This window comes from Monodelphis domestica, chromosome 5, assembly GCF_027887165.1.
Source record: "Monodelphis domestica isolate mMonDom1 chromosome 5, mMonDom1.pri, whole genome shotgun sequence".
NCBI lineage: Eukaryota > Metazoa > Chordata > Mammalia > Didelphimorphia > Didelphidae > Monodelphis > Monodelphis domestica.
Genome location: NC_077231.1, coordinates 237522141 through 237538172, shown reverse-complemented (window position 1 = coordinate 237538172; position 16032 = coordinate 237522141). Strand labels below are relative to the sequence as shown.

Below are 16032 nucleotides of genomic sequence, written 5' to 3'. Positions count from 1 at the left end.
CAGCAGTGTTGGTAGACTCCTTAAGGGGAAGGACTCTTTTCAACCACCAGATCATAAATTTAGTTGTAAGTGATCTTCAATCTCATTTAGTCCTACTACTTCATTTTTTTTTTCAAATAAGAAAATTAAGGTCATGAAAAACAAAGAAACTAGCCCCAGGTCACACATGGACCAGTTAGAATTCACATTGAATATTTTGGGGGAGGCTAGAACCATCATTTACTATATTTTACATAATTGTGACTTTGAATTGCATGTAGCTGGGACTCATGATTTAAAAATTTATCCATTGCCAAAGAAGAAACCGATAGAATCTAAATGCATATTGAAGTATACTATGCTTCACTTTATTTCCTTCATGATTTTTTCTCAAGTATAAAAGATATGTCTTCTTTCAAAATATGATGAACAATGAAATGTATTATATGATAGCATATGTGCAACCTATATCATCTTACCTGCCATCTTGGGAAGTATGGAGGGATTTGTGAGAGAGAGAACATAGATTGCAAAATATCAGAAAATGATTATTAAAATTGTATTGACATGTACATTTTTTTTAAATTGATAAATTGCATAAAGTCAAATGCACTGGAGCACTTCAGGGATTTGCTATGTGCTTTAATTGGAACCTAGATTTAGCAAATAATGGAACTGATTTGAAGATAGCATTTGCAAATAAATGGATGGGAAGGAAGAGAATGAAGGAAAAGAAGGAAGGAAGGAAGGAAGGAAGGAAGGAAGGAAGGAAGGAAGGAAGGAAGGAAGGAAGGAAGGAAGGAAGGAAGGAAGGAGAAAAAAGAAAGAGGAGGAAGGGAAGATTTGCTCCTGGGTACAGAGCATACAAATGTTTGGCCAGATTCAAAAGAGATGAAAATATAGATTATAGGCTGCCTGTGAAGGGCTTTGAGCAGATGAATAAATAATGTGGTATTTTAGTAAGTTAGTAACCACAAAAACATGAATTAGAAAAAGAAAATGCTGGAGATTAGAAAACTAGTTAGGAAGTTATTGCAATAGTCTAAGAATGAGATGATATGATTCTGAACCAGGGTGGTAAGAATGGGGAAGAAGAAAGAAATAATAACCAAGTATGTTATTTTGTGATGTTACTCTTTTCCTAAGAGACTCAAAAAAAGTTCACTAAAATGCTGGGTTTTTTTTGAAAAATTGGAAGCAAATCGCATAGAGCAAGAGTCCAAAAGCCACATTTGTATCAGAGCTCATGGTGTTGACCCCTCAAAAAACAATCCTTCCACAAACACACATGCAGCTATAGTCATCAAAAAATCCTGCAGTACAAAGGGGTCCCAGGAGACAATAGTTTTCATAGGTTTTTCAACACATGATAATCTGCTGAGGCTCCCATGCCTCCTGATGTTCCCCACAGATCTCAGGAGATTGGAGATGTATCTTGTCCCTATCAGAGACAAACTTTGGTACTCAGGTTTCAGAATGTGTCATATTTGGTATTCCATGCATTTTGATGACAAAAAATTATGTCGGTATTCATTGTTTGCATGGCACTTCAATGCTCTTCCTCAAACGTTTGGTGGGACAATCTCAGGAAGCATATGCTTGCTTCAGCTGAAACAAAAGATCACGTGGAATTGAGGAGCATAAAGAAGGATACAACACTGAGGAACTTTACCAATTTAGAGGAATTTTGAAATGCAGACAAAAACAAAGATCATTGTATAGGGTTGGTTTTTTTCTGTTTTTTTTTTGTTGTTGTTGTTGTTTTTGAAGATTACACCTGGTGAATCTCAGACAGAGTTCAGTGGTGATAAGGGACAGAAAAGAAAAAGAAAAAGAATTCTAAAAGAGCAGTTTCCCTAAGATATCATGGAAATGGAATCTTCTTCCAAACAATAATATTTCTTCTTCTCAGCATCCCCTTAGGCCCTGAACTCCTTTCAAAACTAGTAAAGTTAAGCTAAATTTTTTTATTTAATCTAATTATTGTTTGTTATTTATGTCTATGTATTATTAGTGTTTACTTAGTCAAATACAACTCCATTAGTGCATATAATGAAATCTGGGTTTTCTGGAAGAGATTAATTCATACTTATTAATTATTTTATTATGCATTTATATGCATGTATTTATAATTTATTGATAAGTAATTTACTTTATTTCTTATGAGAAAATTCATTTGTATTTAATCTATTTGGTACTCAACCTGCCTACTGGAATGAATTAATGATAAATACCAAGGTACCCCTTTATTTCTAGTCTAGTCTCTGAGATGAACACTAGGTTGGGATAGCATGACCTCATATAGTCTTGTGATCTTCCTTATCTCTAGGCAAGAGGTTTTTTGCTCACATTAGGACACCCCATGAGACTAAGACCTTGGCAAGGGAACAAACAAATTAAACAAAAAGAGTAGCACCATTTCTCAAGACTTATAAGTCCAGCTCAGTACAACAGGTCAGGTATTTTTCAGATCACTTGGGGATATTTTCATTCTTTCTTGGACAGGACTGAGGAAATAAGTGTTCTCCATTATTACCACATGCCAAGAGTGTGAAGTAGCTAAACACCCACAAACATACTACATATTTAATTTATTAAAAATATAAATATATATATGGATATATTTATGTCCCCTGAAAGGATATAAGCTCTTTGAAAGCTGCAACAATTTTTTTAAATATGTATCTTAATCCTCAACATCTATCATAGTATCTGGCATATATTGAGTATTTACTAAATACTTATTGATTGTCAGTGAAAGAGTCAGATGTCCCCTATTCCCAGAATGCCCTATGATGTGAAAGCCATTCTGTGCAAATAACTCACAAAAGAGCCCCCTATGTGGACTACACAGAGTTGGGAAGTCCTCTGTTTACATCCTGACACTACCACTTATTTCTAGTCATTGTAGGCTTGTAGACATATCACTCAGCCATAATCTGGGACTCAACAATTTTCTTCATCTCTAAGATGAGGAGTTGGATTCTAGATGTTCCCTACAGGCTCATTCCACTTCTGTATTTCTTGATTCTATGTTCTATAAGAACATACTTACAAGTACTTTGGGAAATCCACATTGATTATAACCTTCTACTAGACAGTTACAAAACCCTCGATCATCAGAATATTTTCTATTCTTTTGGATCTTTAAGTAATTTAAAACAACTAAAAGTTCATATCTTTGACTGATAGTCTAACATTTATTTCACCATTAATACTTCCAACAGATTGTCATAAAGATACTTGTTCAGTCATTTTCAGTAATTCCTGACTCTTCATGATACCATTTGGGGTTTTCTTGGCAAAGATCCTGGAGTGGTTGTTTACTGATTTCTTCTTTAGTTCATTTTACAGAGGATGAAACTGAGACAAACAGGATTAGGTGACTTGCCCAAGATCACATAGCTAGTAAGTGAAAACAAATTAGAACTCAGGAAATTGAGTCTTCTAGACTTCAGATCCAGCATTCTTATCCACTGGACCACCCAGCTGCCCCACCATACATAGCCTTTGGTATATTCTTAAGGCATCTGAAGTAACAGGCTTCTCTCCTAGATCCAAATCCTTAAAGATGCTGCATACTAATGGGCTGAGTCATATCTTCCTTATGACTCAGCATCAACTTGAAGGAAAAGTCCCCAAAAAACTCTTTAATAAATTTGTTGTTGTTTCATTTCCCAATAATCTTTATGAGGTCACACAAATTACCTAAAGCCTTCCAAGTCTTTGACTTCACTACTTAATACCAAAAAACAATAAGGCAACTAATGAAAACATGGACCTTGGATCAAATGTCAAACTTTATTACTTTCCACTTTGAATGCCACATTTCAGTTAGTGTCTCCCATTTGAAGTACTATGCAATCAAAATGCCTGGTGGACTGAAGGATCCCTAGTCTTTCTTTATACTTGATAACTTATTTCCTAAATCCTGCTTAGAAAATGGTATGGGGATTAATTCCATTAAAGTTTGTTCCAGACTTGGATCTTCTCTTCTGTAACATGGAAGTTAGCTAGAAATTATATTAATTCTTAGTGGACTTAAGTTGGAAGCATACATGTAGGATGCCTTTAGCTCTTTTGGTCGCCATTTGGAAACAGAAGGGACATATGTGTGATTGTTGTTCAGTCATTTCAGTCATGTCTGACTCTTCATTACTCTATGTGGGGTTTTCCTCACAAAGATGCTGGACTGGTTTGCCATTTTCTTTTTCAGCTCATTTTACAGAAGAGGAAACTGAGATAAATAGGATAAAGGGACTTGCCCAGGGTCACACAACTATTAAGTGTCTGAGGTTGGATTTGAACTAAGGAAGGGGAGTCTTCCTGACTTTGGGCTCAGCACTGTAATCCTCTGAGCCACATAGAGCATGGAAAAGTCACAAGAGATCATATAATCCAGCCCCCTCATATTTCAGATAAGAAAAAGTGATCTGCTTAAACCCTTTCAACTTTGCAAAGAAGGCTAAAAAAAGGAATGAGGAAATAAGGAATTAAGTGGTTTTAAAAGCCATTTCTCTTAAGTACGAATGATTAGTATTTAGTCATTGTTGTAATTGAATGTGTTTTTCCTTTGACCATGCTGAAAAAAAATGAAACATTTGGAACAGATCGAAGTCTCGCTACTGCTAAATTAAATTGCACAACTCATTATTTTCCTTTCTGTTCCTTATACTAATTTGAGGATATTAAATTCTGTCATCCAGCACTGACCACTCCACAGACGTCTGCCTTCACACTGAACCTAACTGATTGTTGCAATTAATTCCCATCTGACAGAGCTGGAATACAGAACAAACAAAAGGAAATGGGGAAATTTACAAACCCTCCAGTTACCCTGATTGCAACTGGCTGCATTTCATGAGAAAAAGCAGATGTATAATCTTTACCTCAAGGGTCCCTTATCAAAGTCTTCCCATTGATAGGGGCCCTTAGCACTGGGTAAGAAATCATACAATTGTGTGCTGGGCAACAGAGTCCCTCTGCATGAGAAAGCAGCAGGTGACAGAGCCCACCGGGGTGCCTGATTAAAGGGGACATTCAGGCCTCAGACATCCTAGGCAGCAGCTTGGCCTTGCACTAAAAGGAAACAGAAAGACCCTAAAAGAACTTCAGGCTGCATCAGAGTCATTCAACAGGCTTTATTAAATTCATACTATGTGCTTAATCAACGACAATGGCAGGAGCCCCAGAAAGCTCTCCTCTTGGCTCCTTTTATCTCTGACAGAAGAAAATTACATTATCTCAATTCCCCTGAATGTTGGGGTTTGGGATAAGGGAGGAAGGAGTATGAGGAGAAAAAGAAAAATGGCAGCCACAGAACCTAGTTTAGGCTGTAGCTGAAGAGCAGAGGTAGCAAATTAGGACACAGGGTCATCATGGTGATTTCCTGACAGAGGATCTCCTGATGGAGGTCCAGGATACAGCAGGAGAGTGTATATGAGTGTGAATGGGAAGGGGGATAGGAAAGGTGATTTTGAATAAATGACAAGCTGACTTTAAATCATAGTAGAGAAGAAAACAATCTTCTTGCGTGTACCTTAGTGTGCTACAACGTCCAGTCTCTTAAGTCCCTCCAGAAGTGTGAGGAAAACAGAATCAGTCACAAGAAAATAGAGAGAGAAATAAAATGGCATGTATTTGGTGTTAAGTTCCCACAGAGTAAATGATTTGGGAAAACAAAAGCTACTCCAAATAAGAGAAAAAGACTTTGGAGTAGAGAGTATTAAGTTTGAAATCACAAGAAGTCTCTTTTTTAATGATATTTCATTCTTCTAATTACTTGTAATAACAACTTTCAACATATGTTTTCTGAAATTATAAGATCCGAATTATTTCCCTTTCCTCCTTTCCCTCCACCCTCCCAGAGATGGTAAGCAATTTGATCTGGGTTATACACATATATTATACCAGACATTCTTCCATATTGGTCATTGTTTTAAGAAAAGGCATATAAAATCAAAACCCCAGAATAAAAGCACAAATAATCTGAAGTGAAAAATAGTATGCTTCAATCTGCTTTTGGAATTCAATAGTTCTTTCTCTAGAAGTCCATAGTATTCTTTGTGGTAAGTCCTTCAGAATTGTCCTGGATCATTGTACTGCTGAGAGTATTCAGGTCTATACCAGTTGATCATCATATGATATTGCTGTTACTATGTACAATATTCTTCAGGTCCTGCTTATTTCACTCTTCATCAGTTCATGCAGGTCTTCCCAACTTTTACTAAAATTATTTCTTACAGCACAATATTCCACCACTATCATATACCACAATTTGTTCAGCCATTCCCCAATTCATGGACATCCCCTCAATTTCCAATTCTTTTCCATCACAAAAAGAGCAGCTCTAAATATTTTTTTGGAAAAGCATGTCCTTCCCCCTTTTTGAAAATCTCTTTGGGATACAGACCTACTAATGGTATTTACCAAGATCAATGGGAATGCAGTTTTATAATGCTTTGGGCATAGTAGGGAGTCTCAAAAAATTGTGAGCAAGTGGTTGATCAGTTCATAAGTATTTGAAGGGTTCCAGTTGCTAATATTTATACTTATGCTACTCTTTCCAGTGAGGATGAAGGCTGGGGAAAAGATAGTTCCAGTTTAGCTGCTTGGCCTATGGCTTTGTCTGCATTTGGGCTCATCCCTTCCCTGCCTGAGATCACCTTGTGGGTGAGGATTTCATTTAGTTGGGAATTATGCTTAAAGAATCTGAATTCTAAGGCTTGGGACATTTCCTTGTTGTCAGAGGTGACCAAAAAAAAAAAAAGCTACGACAACATTTTTTTTCTCTTTCACTTTTTCCCCCATCCAACTCCAACTTCCTTTAAAATTGATGCTCCTGTGAAAACAATGCCTGGAGAAAGAAGAACTCTTCCTCTTTCTTGGTATAATTGCCTGTCCATATTATCTGGAAGTAAATTAGTGGCCATCAGGTCTGACAAGTGTGCAGAGTATTAGGCTGTAGGTTGATTCTGCCTCTGAAACTGGCAGGGGTCAGCTAGGTTCAGATGAGCTCCCCATATGGTCCAGCTCACTGTCTAAGACACAGTCTGTGTGAAAGGAGGATCAGAAGCAAAAACTGGAATTAAAAATCCCCACACAGCTATTGGCACAGCCATTGACTCGGCTCCAAGAACAGATGATAGCTTCCAAAAGCAACCTGACTGATAGACCCACTGAGTTATTCCTCATCAGGCTTTGGGAGAAAAAAAAATTATACACAACTTTTTTCAGTGTCCTTTGTTTAGATTTTATGGTGAATGGGAAAGGAGAAGTCAGCCAATTGTCTTTCATTTTTATGCAATCTGACACACGCATTAGACTGTCAATCCTTGTACGAAATATGTGCAGTGGATATATATGCTCAACAATTCCACTGGATGTATAGAGATTGGCTGATCATGACAATAGTTCATATTTATGTGGTTCTATATCACTTACCAAGAGCCTTCTTTGTGTCAATATGCTTTTATTACCAACCACTTGCTGCTACCCAGTTTCCTGTCACAAGGTCTTTTCTCCATCTTTTCTCTCCTTGCTCCCATTCTGTCCATGGCCAGAATCATATGTTTTATGCCTAGGTCTGGTCAGGTCACTCCTCAACTCACCTGTCACCACTGGCTTCTGATGTCCTCCCAAGTAAATAAACAATAATTATTGTTAACATTAACTTAGTGCTTTAAGGTTCATGAAGAAATGATGATATATAATCTGATTCAATGCTCCAAGCAACCTTGTGAGGTCAGGATTGCAAATATTATTGTTGCCCATGAAACAGGTTCCTCCAAAGAGTCACATCTGATGGCCCTTAAGGCCCACAAGGAATAATATAAATTAATTGTTAATGAATTATAAATAAAATTTTATATATATGCATATATGTAAATAATAAAATTATAATATGAATTCATCTGTATGAGAAAAAACAGATTTTATAAGGTATTATATGCATGTCATTTTTTACTTTTTGCCTCTACTCTGAAGCAAAATTTCAAGGAAGTATTTAAACCAAAGTTAGCTCTGTTTCATATTTAGGTTTCCTCGTGTGGGTAACAATGTCCTCCCCACCAAAGGCATTTAGTGTAAAATGGGAATATCAAGTAGAAAGCAGCTTGTTATTTTCTTGACCACAGAAAAGCAACAAAAGTAAAGGACATTGTGGAGTCCAGGAATGAATGAAGAAATAAAAAACATTCAAATAGCCCATTATACTTGCTCATCCAGCCCCTCAGAAGCAAAAAACATTTTTTTGGAATTATGGAGCAAATATTTATGTAAACAATTCACAGCAACATCTTGGGAAATTGTTCATCTTTCTGTCCTCTTAAACTTTAAACTTTTTAAACTTAAACTTTTTAATGTCCTCTTTGACTTGAATTTTCTAACTGAAGAGCAGTCCTGTTGGTGTTCCTTTTCTTCCTCTCAAATGAAAACTGCTAAAGAAATTGTTTCTTCTAGGGATTGGTTGGTGCTCAACTCAAACTCAGACTGGGATAACCCATGAGATAACCTCCAAAGCTGAATGTGTACTTTCTCAGATCATTCAGAGAAGGACAGGAATAAAAAAGGAGCAGCCAAAAACTGGAGGTCCCCAATTTTCCCTCACAGTCTCACCTGGGCAAGCATATACCAGTGACTATTTGTTTGTTGTTTTTATTTTTTTTCTGCTAGTGTCCATTTTCTATTCATTTCTCCCTCTTAGGGGTTGAAAAAGAAATATTCTCCCAACTGAACCACTATCCTGCTTATTGTATATCCCATCTGGAAATCCAAGAGAAGAACAAATACAGGGCAAGAAAATGAAAAAGTAGTGAAGTATCTCATTGCTCACTCACAGACTACAAAGGAATGGATACCTACTAACCTACAATTGTATGCCTTCATTACCCTCTGTCAATTTATCATCAAGACATAACATTAGTCACTGAGAACCAGTCAAAGAAGTTTATTTTTTTTTCTTGTTGTTCAGGCATGTCAGTTATGTCTTACTTTTCACAACCCCATTTGGGGTTGTCTCAGCAGCAAAGATACTAGAGTGGTTTGCCATTTCCTCCTCCAACTCATTTGACAGATGAGGAAATTGAGGCAATCAGGGTTAAGTGACTTGCTCAAAGTCACATATTTATTAAGTATCTGAAACCAGAAAGGAAATAGTACACTTTCTTTCATAGGAGGTATCCCTTTTAACAAAGGTCCATGCTCTATAATCTCACCAAAGAGATTAAGATGGAGTCTCTGGTGACAATCAAACCCCACTAAACTGTTACTATTTCAATTTTACTAATGAGGATATAAGACTCAGAGAAATTGGACTAGTTGGCCAGTGTCACATAGTATGAGAATAGAAGAGAGGGAATGAGGATTTGCAAAGGGTTTGAGCATGCAAGGACTTTGAAAAGCAGTTTGGCGCATGCCAGGAACCATATGGGCTCCCATTCTGGAATGGGAGGAATGCATAAAAAGAGACACTCGGATTCTGGACCTCAATAGCTGATCCCCAAACCCCTTTGCCTGCCATAAAAAGACCTTAATATTCTTGCCTGAATCCACATGAAATTTCTATGCTTATCACATTCTATCCATGATTTCTGGACTCCAGCCAGACTAGTCTACTTTTCCTCCAATTTTTCCTCCAATTCCCAAATACTCCAAATTCCCAAAGAGCTCCCCTGCCTTTGGGTCTTTTTTCACATTGCTTCCTTTATCTGGCATGTCTTCTCTCTCCCTTCAACTCTACAACCCAGTAGAAGTGCTACCTCATTCATGAAACCTAAATTAATTCTCTGAGCTTCCCCCTGGAAGTGCACATAAGGTGTCTTGTATTGCTTTAGTGGTTATACCATCTTGCCTCACTAGGCTGAAGGAACTTGAGGACAGACAGGGACCTTGTAACACCTAAACTCTGTAGAAAAAGCTCCATGAGACAGTAAAAAAGAGCACTGAAAGACAGAAGTCCAAATATGGTCTCAGATACTTACTGGTTCTGTGGACAAGCCAGTTAACCTTTGGTTGTCTCAGTTTCTTTAAATGTAAAATAGGGATAATAATAGCATCTACCTCCCAGGATTATTGTGAGGTCAAAATGAGATATTTGTAAAAACACCTGGCACAGTGCCCGGTTTATAGTAGGTGTTTAATAAATGCTTTCTTCCTTTTTTCCACAGACAAGTCATTTTATTCCTCCAGGTCTCTGGAAAATGATGGATTGTACTAGATGGCCTCTAGAAGTGATTTCAGCTCTAAGATTCTATTCTTATGATCCTGTGACATAGAATAGTATTCTTTATAATTTGAGCACTTAATTTTTGTGAATTGAGTAAATGAATGAACGAATGAATGAATGAAAAATTCTGCAAAGTAGAGTGCCATCACTATTTTCCATATTTCATAGATAAGGAATCCAAGGCTAAGAAAGTTTAAGTGAGTGGTCCATTGTCATCCAACTGATAAATGTGTCAGCAATAGCACCTATCTACATCATTTGACTTCAGGTCCTTTGCTCATCCCATCATCCAATGTTGCTACTTATCAGGAATGAGACAATTCTTTGGAGCTTTGTATATTCTGTGGGTCTCATCTAATGGATATTTCTGATTTTTAAGCTCTTTCCTTATAGAGATCTTTTGAAGCAACTCAAGCTTCACAATCCTGGATCATTTATTGATGATCAATAAATGTTAAAGTAAGATCAGCTAAGTGTCATGATGGGCCTCGAATCAAGAATACTCATCTTTCTAAGTTCAAATCTGCCTTCAGACACTACATATATGACCCTGGGCAAGTCACTTAACCCTGTTTGCCCCAATTTCCACATCTGTAAAATGAGCTAGAGAATTCCTTCTCTAGCAATCTTAACCACAAAAACTCCAAATGGAGTCACAAAATTGAACATAACTGAAATGACTGAAGAACAACAAAATTTTCAAGAACTGCATCTAGAAATGTGAAAATTCTTTTACTATATATTTCCAAGCAGAGCCAGAGTAAGGCTTTCTCTAAGGTGCTTGGCAGCTTCTTAATTTGGTAATTTTGTGATTCTGTCTTCCATGTATTGTGATCATTCTTTTCTCCTAAATGAAGTCCAAACAGCAAAACATGTTTTCCTGGAAAGTGGTTGAATTAACAAGCAGAAGATCAAGGTTTGGGTTCCATTTCTAGTATTTACTACCTGTGGAAGGCCTCTGGCCCCAAATCCATTATCTGCAAAATGGAGTTGGAATAAGTGCTATCTAGGAAATGTTTCCATGAAAAATCCTTTAACACTATAATTAAGCTTTAAAAATAAGTTTAAATAAAAGCAGAGATACTTAAAACAATAGAAACCTCAATGAGGACCAAGATCAGACAACTAGTAAGCAGCAGAGAGTGAATCTTGGTTTCCTGCCTCCTAATTCATTGAATTATATTTAATTTAGTTAACATATATGAATGAACAAGGCTTTGTCCTAAGCAATGAAGATACAAATAATTAGACAGTTCCTGCCTTCACCATTTTTCTAGTCAACTGAAGATTATAAGATATGAACACTGAAAAGTATGATAGAAGGAAAGGGGTAAAGGCGATAAAGGAGGGATTATATAGAAAGTACCCTAGGAATATTTGAAGTGAGAAAGAATACTAACAGATGGCAAGGGGGTATAGTAAAGAATCAAGGAAGGCTTTAGAAGGTAGAGGTGGCCTTCTCTGAAGATAAGGGATTTTCTAGGTAGAGATGAAGCACATGGGATGGCTTATATAAATGCTCTTTCCACTATACCTTGATGTCATTTTATAACTTTGACTTTCATCTTTATGGATCCTGAAAAAATTCATATTTCTCCTCCTTCCTCTAAGCCTTAAATTTTCTTCCATAGAATATGTTCTTATTTTTCCATTAAGTTTATTAATTTTTCAATTTTTAATTTGAGAATATTAATAAATCTACTTACAGTACTTATTGAATTAAATTAAAAATAAAACTAAGTGAAAAATGTTAATTGCCTCCAACTAAAAGTAGTTTAGTGAAGAGTGGCTATAGCAGACTACCTCCCCTCCTCACCCCTCACCTGCTACATTTAGGACCATATTAATGGTCAAGAGTAAAGTATTACTGAGTTGCAATATTTGAAAGTGGATGAAGAATGGCACAATATATGCTTTAATCCAGATTTTTAAAAGAAATGCTCATTAAAGATATTAATAATATCAGGAGCCAACCAATAAATTATGCCAATTTTTCTTTTGTTCAGTGGACCACAGCCTACATATTTAAAACTAAAGTAACATAAAATTACAAGTATCTCATTAAGGAGAAGTGTGTGACTGTCTCTTCCTTGAAAAGCCAAATCAAACATTCTGAATCCTCAAAGTTCTTATGCAATGACCCAAAGCAAAAAAGGAAAGGGTAACAGTTTGGGGAGGGAGGAAAGGAAATTTCTAAAAATGGTGGACCCCCTCCAAGGCACTCAGACACATTGAAATATATGAGAAAATGGCCAAAGAAGCCTTCATCTTTATTATGTATGCTATTTACATTACTTCAATTCCCTTCGAAAAAATATGTGGGGATTCCATAGCATTTTCCCTTTAAATGTCATGCTTGCCACTCCATAAGCTAACAACTGTGGCAGTTTGGGAGAGGAGGAAGGTGCAATAGCCAAACCAGTATGGCTAAATAACTTGGATGAATCCTGTGAATCAGCATGTATATTGAGGGAGGAAGAGAGGGCATTAGTGAAGTCAGTAGATCTAAGCATTTTAATAAGCATTTATTAAGTATTGACATTGTATAGAAATGTGCTAGGCATTTGGGGAGATGAAACATAAAGAAGACCTACCTTCAAGAAACTTACTGTCTGGTGGCTAAATATGAAATATACACAAAGAACACACAGTGTAACATGTACAAGAAAGGTAGAAATTGAAAAAGTCCAAGTTGAAGATAGGAAGAGTCTTTTCCAAATGTGGGAATTAAAGAAAGTTTCATGAGGAAGATAGCATTTTAGCTGGACTTTGAAGTCTGGAATGGGGTGCAAATTAGTTGCTTAGGAGGGAAATTGACCCTGTTGGGCACCTTAATCTTAGAGACAGTTTGCATTATTGTAAGACACAACTAGGGCATGGAAAATGAGGTTTGATAAGGAATAATTAAGTTCCTAGGAGCAAAGAAGAGAGGACAGACTATTCCAAATGACTTCATTCTCTCAGTTAAACAATACAGAGAAGTCTAGGCTTATTGAAGGGGATGATAATATTAATTCCTTGGGAAAGGGACATGAAGACATAAAAATTGCTATATGTATCAAGTACAATCCTATTTATCCTAGAGGAGGTCTATAAAATGTGCTGTGCCAAATCAGCCTTCTCACCTCTGGTACAGTCTTCTAAAATTCAGAAATCTATAAACAAAAATATTGATTTCCCTTAATAACCCACTCTTCCCAATATTATCTTTTTTAAAAACATAATGAGCTTTTTTTAAACACTTCTTGGAGATTATGAATTCCATTTTTTACCACCTGCAATGTAAAGTAGTGCTTCCTTTATTTGCTCTAAACTTTCCTCTTTTAAATTTTGATGAAAGATGAACAAATTCATATTCTCCATAACCAAAATTGGGGATTTTATGGACTTCAAATGTCTTGGGTGTGAACCCAATATAGAATATCTGAGTTAAGAAAGAGTAGGATCATACTAACAAGGGAAGAACATGCTTACCTTTCAGAGCCATTTTCTGATTCTCTTCTCCTACCTCTCTTGAACCTTTTGTTCTTCCACTTTTTTTCCCCCTTATCAGTTCTAAGGTTGCTCCTGCTTCTGATCTAGCTTCAGAATTATGGAATCTCAAGGTTGAAAGGGTCCCCCTAGCTAAGCAAGAATCTTCTTTATGGCATATGTCCCTGACAAACCTCCAACAGAAGAACTTTAATGATAAAGAATAGTCTTCCCCCCAGGTCAGCACACTCTACTTGTACAGTTGTAATTGTTGGGAAGTCCTCCCACTCTGGTGTGGTGAAGGGGTTTGAGCCAAAATAAACCTCAATGAAACTTTTGCCCATTGTTTTTAGCTCTGTTCTTTGGAGCTCAACAAATCAGCAAATCAATCTGTCTTCTAAATGATAGTTCGTGAAATATTTGATTATGGTTATTATCTTAGACTAGCTATTTTTTAAGGCTTTTTAAGTCTTCTCTTCTTAGGGCTGAACATCTGGATTTCATGCAATGAATTCTCATGACTTAATCCTTAGTCCTTTTATCTCTGTTACCTTCTCCTAGAAGAACTTCAGTTTGTCCATTTCCTTCTAAAATCTAGTGCTCAGAAATCAACACAATGCTCCAGATGTGATCAGACAAGGGTAGAATACAGCCAAACTCTCAGCACCCACGCCTCAGATGCACATCTTTCTATCTTTTCTTCATGCAGCCTTAGTTTGCATTAGCTTTTTTTTTTTATGTCACCAGATAATATTCAGCTTGAGGCTACTAATGTTTTGTTTTGTTTTTCCCCCAAATGTTTTTCTAATAAACTATGGTGTAGCTAGGGCTCTCACATTCAATTCTTTTAGTTTTGATTTTTTGCATTTGTCTGTAGATGTTTACATTTATCCTTATTGGATTTTTATTTTAACATTAACCTCATTCTTTTAGCTAGTCAGTTCATCTATACTTATTGGATCATTTCAACATCTCTGCTTCTGTTCGCCTCACCTTTGCATTGATAGTATTCATTTCATTCATCTGTTGTTGTTGTTTTTGTCCTTGGCTAGATCACTTTGCTCTATATTTTTTATTTTCTTGATGAAAGGGAAGAGGGACAGAGAGGAAGGGGAGAAAGAGAGTAAGGGAGGGAGAGAGAAGGGAAGAGTGGGCAGGTTTCTTAAATTATATGTTTCTGTTTTGATAGTTAAGCTTTTCCTTGATCGTCACCTAAATGGTACTCTCGAGACATCAATAAATCCCCAAATACAATGTGTGAAAGTTGATCTTTGGTGTGATCTTTGTTCGTTATATCAAAGGATAGCTGTGATCCATCATCTGATGAGAAAGAAATTGTGTATGTGTGATATCACATCTCATATGTGTCCTGAAGCAATGTTTCTGTGCCCATTAGGAGACATATTTATAATTCAGAGAAAGGACGAGTTTGGAACATTGAGACGAGGCTCATGCTGGAGAGTTTTAGGATTGATGATTTTCAAGAAAACTGTTCTTACTGAACTCGCCAGAAAGTACAATGAAGTCATTCTCTAAAGCATAAATGACAGACCACTAAGGCCACAATGAGCCTATGAGATCATCACCCTTACCCACTGTGACCCAATGCCACATTCCCTAGGGCAGCTGGGCCAACCTTTATTGACCCTGAAGAATTGATTAGTCAACCATTTACCATGATTTGATTATTATTTTATATTTATAAGAGGCAGCGTGGCATAGCAAAATGGAAAGAGGTCTGACCTCAGAGCCAGGGAGACCTAAGTTCTAGCCCTGCCCCTAATACATACTGGTTGTATGACCCTGGGCAAATCATTTTACTTGCTTTATGCAGTTTTGTCTGACAATATTTCAGAGAAGATGCCAACCTGTATTGCTAAAGAGATATTCTTGCCCTGGGAGTTTCCTCTATCAATGAAATCAAAGTCTAGTCTCTATCTCCCTACAATTTTGTATGTATTTTGTACTTATCTGTGAAAAAACTTCTCTTTCCTCCTATCATCACACAGAATATAATTTTCTTAAGAGAAGAGGCTTTTGTTTTTTGTTTTTGTATCCTTGGGAACCAGCTCAATGCCTGGAACAAGTCTATATATTTAATAAATGCTGGTCAAATAAATGAATGAATAAGTGAATAAATAAGTGGCAATATGATTTTAATATCACAAAAGATATATTATTTGATTTATCAATCTCTCCATCTCTTTTTACAATTATATTTTATGAGTTACACATAAGTGCAATTTTTAACAGTCATTTTCTAAAATTTTATGATTCATGTCTTCTCCCCCCTTCTCTTTGCCCCTACCTGACATGACAGGTAGTATGATCTAAGTTATTTGTGTCATGTGTACATA

At 36.5% G+C, this 16032-nt stretch overlaps 1 protein-coding gene across 3 annotated transcripts in view; it reads left to right on the top strand.

The window, feature by feature from the left end:
* Nucleotides 1–16032, top strand: part of PTPRN2 (protein tyrosine phosphatase receptor type N2) — a 1540336-nt gene that overhangs the window by 891396 nt on the left and 632908 nt on the right. The gene's annotated exons all lie outside the window — the stretch shown is intronic.